This window comes from Leptonychotes weddellii, chromosome 7 (genome assembly GCF_054177405.1).
Source record: "Leptonychotes weddellii isolate Sample4059 chromosome 7, ASM5417740v2, whole genome shotgun sequence".
Lineage (NCBI taxonomy): Eukaryota > Metazoa > Chordata > Mammalia > Carnivora > Phocidae > Leptonychotes > Leptonychotes weddellii.
Genome location: NC_138375.1, coordinates 81,077,796 through 81,085,800, shown reverse-complemented (window position 1 = coordinate 81,085,800; position 8,005 = coordinate 81,077,796). Strand labels below are relative to the sequence as shown.

The 8,005-nt window shown below is 36.1% G+C and overlaps 1 long non-coding RNA gene across 1 annotated transcript in view; it reads left to right on the top strand.

Moving 5' to 3' along the window:
- Nucleotides 1-6,874, top strand: part of LOC145722659 (uncharacterized) — a 139,887-nt gene extending 133,013 nt beyond the window's left edge. The window contains exon 4 of the long non-coding RNA XR_014147095.1: nucleotides 6,816-6,874. This is a non-coding gene — a long non-coding RNA (uncharacterized LOC145722659). The remainder of the gene's footprint in view (nucleotides 1-6,815) is intronic.
- Nucleotides 6,875-8,005: the final 1,131 nt, after the last annotated feature.

Here is an 8,005-nt window from a genome sequence, read left to right as displayed (position 1 = left end):
GGATATTGGAGGGGGAGACGAACCATGAGAGACTATGGACTCTGAGAAACAAACTGAGGGTTCTAGAGGGGAGGGGGTGGGGGAATGGGTTAGCCTGGTGATGGGTATTAAGGAGGGCACATATTGAATGGAGCCCTGGGTGTTACACGTGAACAATGAATCATGGAACACAAATCAAAAACTAATGATGTAATGTATGGTGACTAACATAACATAATAAAAAAAATTTAGAAAAAAAATACAAAGAAAAATGGGCAAAAATCTAACAGCTGCGTATTGGCTAAAGGTCAAAAAAATCACAGATTATGTAAGTATTGTTGTTTGAAGTTATAACTTAAATACTTGTTATAAGAAAGTGTATTAAAAAGTTTGAAGGGGATGCCTGCGTGGCTCAGTTGGTTGAGCGTCTGCCCTCGGCTCAGGTCATGATCCTCAGGTCCTGGGGTAGACCCCAGCATTGGGCTCCCTGCTCAGAGGGAAGTTTGCTTCTCCCTCTGCCACTCCCCCTGCTCATGCTCTCTCTATCTTTCTCTCTCTCAAATAATAAAATCTTAAAAAAAAAAAAGTTTGACGGACACCTGGGTGGCTCAGTAGGTTAAGGGTCTAACTCTTGATTTCCACTCAGGTCATGATCTCAGGATCGGGAGATAGGGCCCCATGGGGGGCTCTGTACTGGGTGCAGAGCCTGCTTAGGATTCTCTCTCTCCTTCTCCCTTAGTTCCTTCACCCACTCATGTGTGCTCTCTCTCTCTCAAAAAAAAAAAAAAGTTTGATGTCTAACTTGAGAATAATTGTATATCAACAGATATTTCACACATAACCTCCAATTAGCAGGAATGTTGTGTAGATCTTTAAAAAAATCATTTTGTTCACTTCACATCCGTCCAGTCTGATTCCCCTAATGCAGCCAGTTATAGTATTGTTTTTACTAGTAATATATTATTTACTATAACATTTATATTAACTCCAGGAAAGATGGTTCCAAATTAGGGCACTCTCTTAGCGTGGGTTCCCAAGAAAGCATAGCCTGGCAACATCTTATATGCTATTATTTCATCATAGATTCCAATCCCAGGAAAGCAAGAATGAGAAAAAAGGGGTATGAGGCAGGGGTGTGTTAGGAAGAGTGCATTATCCAGTTGTCACTGTTTGCTATCAAGCCAAACTGATTACTTGTCAAAGGACTGTCTTCTAAGAGGCTATATAAATTATTATTTCTCCAGACAGTCCATAAGAGAAGAAGGGAGAAGAATTTACATGCCAGCTCTTATTTCCCATTGAAAAAAGTTCTCTCCTGCCATTCCAAGTTGGACATACCTGGGTTCTGAGTGGGTTCTATAGCCTCTCATGATTCAGAGGCAACAAGGAAGTCCTGAAGAAGGTGAGAAGCAAACGACACAGCCATGAGGAAATGTGCTGTTGCATTAGAGCCCTAAGAAACTGGTTACCTAAATGTAGCAGAACATAGCCTATGCAGTGTTAATTACAATAGTGGTGACTGGATTGAAATAAGAATGTCTGAGGAGGGCGCCTGGGTGGCTCAGTGGTTAAGCGTCTGCCTTCGGCTCAGGTAGTGATCCCGGGGTCCCGGGATCCAGTCCCACATCGGGCTCCCTGCTGGGCGGAACGCCTGCTTCTCCCTCTCCCACTCCCCCTGCTTGCGTTCCTGCTCTCGCTATCTCTCTCTCTGTCAAATAAATAAAATCTTTAAAAAAAAAAAAAAAAAGAATGAGGAAATACCTAAGAGTTGTCTGATATAGTCATCAACTGTATATAATTTTTCCCCTCACCTAAAATTAATTGCAAAATTAACACAGACTTATTATTGAAAAATTGATTATTTTAGGGGCACCTGGGTGGCTCAGTCGTTAGGCATCTGCCTTCGGCTCAGGTCATGATCCCAGGGTCCTGGGATCGAGCCCCGTATCGGGTTCCCTGCTCCACGGGAAGCCTGCTTCTCCCTCTCCCTCTCCCCCTGCTTGTGTTCCCTCTCTCACTGTGTCTCTCTCTGTCAAATAAATAAATAAAATCTGAAAAAAAGAAAGAAAAATTGATTATTTTAGAAAGGAACATACAACCAAAAGTTACTGTTTCTATTTTGTTGAATTCTTTTCCAAAATTGTAGTTTGTTTCTTTTTATTACTCACATAATGGATATCTGACTTTTTCTAAAATTATTTACTTAATATATATAAGCACACAATCTCATTGTAAAATTTCAAAAAAAAAAAAAAGAAGAAGAAATATATAGAGTTACAAGTGAAGAATCAACCTTTACATCTCAAGCCTTCCTGCCCCAAACCCTTACCCTTGTCAGGAGTAATAGTTGGATGTAAAATTCAGCCAGATCATTTTGTGATTATACATATGCAGTTTTATAGATATGCATATATAAATGTGAATATATATAGCATATAATTTATATATTTTGTTTTTACATAAGTGGGATTATGTGTACAGGTATTTTACCATGACCTACATTATACATTTAATTAGGTCTTGGATATATTTCCATGAAATATGCCAATCTTTTGAAGTTTTAAAGTATTACATCATATGAATACATGTGAATTTCAGTCCCTGTTTAATGAATATTTCAGTAGTTTTCATTTTTTCACCATTGCAAACAAATTTTAATAAACATCTTATACATGTGTCTTCATATATATATTATTATTTAACAGTATGGGTTCTGGAGACAAATCTCCTGTGTTCTAATTCCAGCCGGGCCACTTCCTTACTGTGTGACCTTGGAAAAGTAGAAAACCTCCCTAGTCCTTAGTTTCTTCATTTGTAAAATAATAATAGTATTCCCTTCATAGATTCTTGTTGTGAAAATAAGTGTTGAGGATTCAGAAAATTCCCACACACAGCAAGCAAACAATTCATGTTAGCTATTATTATGTGCAGGTATTTCTGTAGATATATTTCTTAGGTGGGATTGATAAAAGGTATATGCATAATACATTTGTATGGATGCTGACAAGTTACCCTAAAAGAAGGCAATACTTATTTTAACTGCCATTAACAGTGTATGAGACTGCCCGTGTCCATACATCTTATCCACATTGGACATTATCAAACTTTAAATTTTTGTCAATATAATGAGCAAAAAGATTTTTTATTTTGCATATTCCTCGTTACTAGAAAATGTGCTCTTATTTTCATAGTTATTAGTCATTTGTATAGTCATTGCTATTTCTTCTATGAATTGCTTGTTCGTATCCTTTGCTCATTTTCAAGTTGGGTCATCTTGTTTATTTGTGGATACTTCTTACATAATATAGATATTAAAATCTGATATGTATCATGTAGTCAGTGCTTTAAGTTTTTTATGATTTACTTTGTCTTGCAAAAATTTTAAATTTTATACACTCAAAATTACTAATATCTCTATTATCTGGTTTCTGAGTCTGACTTAGTAAGGATTTCCCTACATAAGGTTATGAAAAATATATTTTCTTCTAAAATATTTAAATTCATTGGCTTCATTTAATGCTGGTTCGTCTTGAAATTTTTCTGTGTATGGGAAAAAATAGCTTCAGGAGTTTTTATCCTCTCTCATTGATCTATTCATATACTCATGTAACAATTTCACATTCTGTTTTGTCTTCACTGTCTCTTTAATTTTTAAAATAATTCTTTTATTTTTATTAAAATGACACATTCTCAATATAAAAAGTTTAAGTAATAAGGAAAGTAGAAATAAAAACATCACCTCAATTCCCACCTCAAAATCCCAACAAATTTTCATTGAGCACCTATTTTGTGCCAGGCACTGCTCTAGAAACTAAAGATCTAGCAGTGAACAAACCCAATAAATTTTCCTGCCCTGGTGCTTAGATTTTAGAGGGTCATAAATCATATTTTACGTTGGGGTAAATATCACCCCAGACATCCCTTTACACAAATATACAGTTGAAAGGATAGTTGGATACAGAAAATATGTTACAATGGGATTACACAGGCTAATTCAAATAAAGTTAATTTCAGTGGCATTTAACAAAGATGAAAGGTCCTAATGTGGCTAAAAGAAGAATCAATGCATTAATGTTTCTTGATCTCCAAAGATATTAAGGGCTTCTTTTTAAATCACTCTAGCTTGAGGAACTATTATTAAAATCATTGAGTTTGAAGTCACTGTGGGTTTTTTAAATTTCATGTGTCAAGTTTAGTCATTGTTGATTGACTGCCTAGTAAAAAACAGAGGAAACCAGCATGCTTAGAAGCTTCCTCTTGTCTCCCTTTTATCACTTCCCAATTCCTATTGGTGTTTACTTCACTTCATCAACTTGAATAATATCTATGCTCTATCCTCTGACATAATACCACATTGTTTAGTTTTAGTTCTGTTTATATAGTTATTACATTCACTAGAGTTCTTTAACCACAGTCTCCCCATTCCTGAGTTTTATTTTGATTAAATATTTTTGTTTGTCTGGATTTAATTGAACTGCAACTCTTTCCTGGATCTCCAGCTTACCAGCCTATCCTGCAGATCTGGACTTACCAAGCCTCCACACTAACATGAGCCAATTCCTTTAAAGTCTTCCCATTGGGTTGCCTGGGTGGCTCAGTCATTAAGCGTCTGCCTTAGGCTCAGATCATGATTCCAGACTCCTGGGATCGAGCCCCGCATCGGGCCCCCTGCTCCGCGGGAAGGCTGCTTCTCCCTCTCCCACTCCCCCTGCTTGTGTTCCGTCTCTCTCTGTCAAATAAATAAAATCTTTAAAAAAAAAAATAGTCTCTTTCTTTTATTCTACTGTAGAAATATACAGAAATGTGTTACTCATTCACCCATTAAGGACAATTAGATTGTTTCCAGTGTTTCATGACCTATGTGGCAGCAGGGGCCGTGTGCATATCTCTCTATGCACATGTGCAAAATTTCCTACAGGACATAGAAGTAGGTATGGAATTCCCAATTTTTAGGATAAGAACATGTTCAGCTTCACTATATATTGACAAATTGCTCACCCATGTGGTTTTGTCAAGGAGAATTGCATTCAGCTGCAAGCGTAAAAGAACCTAACTACTACAACTGATAACGTTTGCAATTCTCTTTGTCTTTCCTCCATGGTAACAGAATAGTTGCTGCAGCTTCAGCTCAGCTATTGAGTATATTCATTTTTTAGTATAAATCGGAAAGAAGGGTGGACAGGGATAGAGACGGCTAAAGTTTTCACAGGAACCCCCCCCGCCCCGCCGCCCCGAGTGTTTTGTGTCTCATTGGTCAGAAAAGTTTCATATGGAGCGCCTATCTGCAAGCACAGCTGAGGGGGATGGGACAAGATGGGAATTAGACAAGTCATGAGACATCATTTGGAACCCAGCTTTTTTTGTCCTGTACAAAATTGGACTTCTGTTCTTTAGGAAGAAAGGCGGATGGATATTGGAGAGGCAGCTAACAGTGTCTGATATAGCAGTTGTACAAATTTCGGCTCCTTTTAGCAGACTTTCTGTTTTTGTGTTTTGTGGTGTGTGTGTGTGTGTGTGTGTGTGTTACATGTTAACACATTAAGGGTCTGGTGGGGGTTTTTTCAGTCATTTCAAGTTTTATCTATCTGTTCTGTGTTATATGTAAACCCAATTGTTCACATCGGCATTTTCCTACTACTAAAATAGGCATTTTTTCCTATTTATTAGCCATCTGGGTCTCCTCTTCTGTGAACTGTATTTATGTTTTGTCCTCTTTTGCTGTTCTTCATCTGTCTGAGGAGCTCTTTGTATAATCTAGACATGAAGCATTTTATTAGCTGTATACATTGGTAAATATTTTCTCCCAGTCTGTGACTTCTCTTTTAATTTTATTTTGATGTCTTTTATGGAATAGAGATTTTTAATTTTAATATTATCAAGTTGACAATATTTATCTTTTGTGCCTGGTTTATGAAATCCTTCCCTCCCCTGAATTCCCAAATTCTCCTATGTTGCTCTAAAAGTTTTAAAGTTTTGCTCTTTTCCTTTAAATTTCATTCATTTGGAATATATCCTTATAAATAGTTTGAGGCAGCCATTTTATGTTTTTAATATGTGCCTAATTGTACCCGCATCAGTTTTTTGAGTTGTCTGGTCTTTTTGCACTGAATTGTAATGTCGTGCCTGTCATACTCCAAGTTCTCACATATGTGGGCTTGTTCCTGTCTCTGAGTTTTGTTTTTTTAGTCTATTAATTTATTCCTAAAATAACAGCACAGTTTTATTAATATATCTTTGGAATATCAGTATCTGGTAGGGAAATATCAGTGACACTGATTTATTCATTGCTCAGAATAATGTTAAGGCATATGTCAGTCTCATTACCTGCTGGCATACAGATACTCTGTTGATACTGGTACCTTGCTCTTGCATGCAGGAAACTTGCCTAACTCTCATGTTAATTCCTGTTGTTTGGGTGTAGATATTACTGGATTCTCTATGCAAATAATCTTCAGATAATAAGTATATGAGTCTCCCTAATCTATACAACTGTTATTTCTTTCTTATTTTATTTCATTGGTTAGAAACTCCAGAGTAATGATGGTTATTGGTGGAATAATAGGCATTATTTGCCTAATATGAATGAGGATTTTATAATGCTCAAACATTATTCCTGGGATAAACCACCCTTGACCATAACATGTTTTTTTTAAAATACTCATTTGATTCAGTTTGTCAACACTTTAAGATATTTGCATGTATACTCATAAGGGTGGTTAAACCTATAATTTTTCTCTTGTTTTTCTACTTTTAGTATACAGAATACACTGATTTTATAAAAGTTGTTGTATAATTTGCTTCTTTTTCTATTTTTTTTATCATATTTTGTGGAAAAGAGGGATTTTTCTGTCCTTTGAAGTATTGGTAGAACCTGCTTCTAAGAGTGTCTGCGCTTGGAGCCTTTATTTTGGATAGCTTTTTGCCTACTGATTCAATTTCTGATTGTTTTATCCTCAGATAGAGGTTACTCTTCTCAAGTTAATTTAGGTCATTTAAATTTGTATCGAGAATTTTCCATTTGTGTTTTAAAATTTATTTTTATAAAATTTTAATAATTTTCTTATGATTTTTGATATTTTAATTTGTACCATATCTATAATTATTTTATTTTCATTCCTGATACTATTTACCAGTGCCCTCTCCTTGCATTACTGATCAGTCTTTCTGAGGACTATTTTATTAATCTTTGGGAAGACCCAAGTTTTGGTTTATTGAACAATGCAGTTAATCAAGGACCCAATCATCTTTCTTCTTGTGACACACAGTCTTCATCATGTGGTCTCCAAGATCACCCCAGGCAGGCAACAGGAAATGGAGGATGGAGCAAATAAATAGTCTTTGTGTCTCAAGACTAGAAGTGGCATAGATCACTTCTGTCCACATGACTTCAACCCAACTGTAAGACTTCTGAGACATGCATTTTACTCTTATTTCTACATGCAGAATATACTCATCACCTCCCCAGAGAGACAATGGAAAGTTCCTTCCAGTCAGTGCATTCAGCTCAAAGTCCAAGATATCCAAGGAATGTGCAGTCTTCCCCAATATGTGAATATTTGGCTTGTTCTGAAATGGAATCCTATGAACTGAAGACACAACTTATTTTTACCACCACTCCCAAACATGCATACACACATCTAATATAAAATAATGGATCATGAACTGAATTAACTATAATAAAAACTCTGATCAGTAAGAGGAAAAATGGAAGGCATATAGCATAGCTAATGCATATCCATCTTCAACAAATTTCCAAAATCACTGCAGAATGGGGAGAAAGTCTGAAAAGACACAAATCGAAAGAGTTAACATGCCAGCCTAGAAATGGCAAATAACTTTTGGACATATTCCAATGGCTAAAAGTCAACTCTGTGATTCTAATAAAATTATAAGAAGCCTATGAAAGTATTCTAGTTGTGTGCCAAAAAAGAAGAGGAGAAAATGGATATTGATCAGCTCTAGCAGTCCTTGTCCTCATGGTAAATTGATCATTTTATCATTAAGTAATCAACTTTTTTAATCCTGA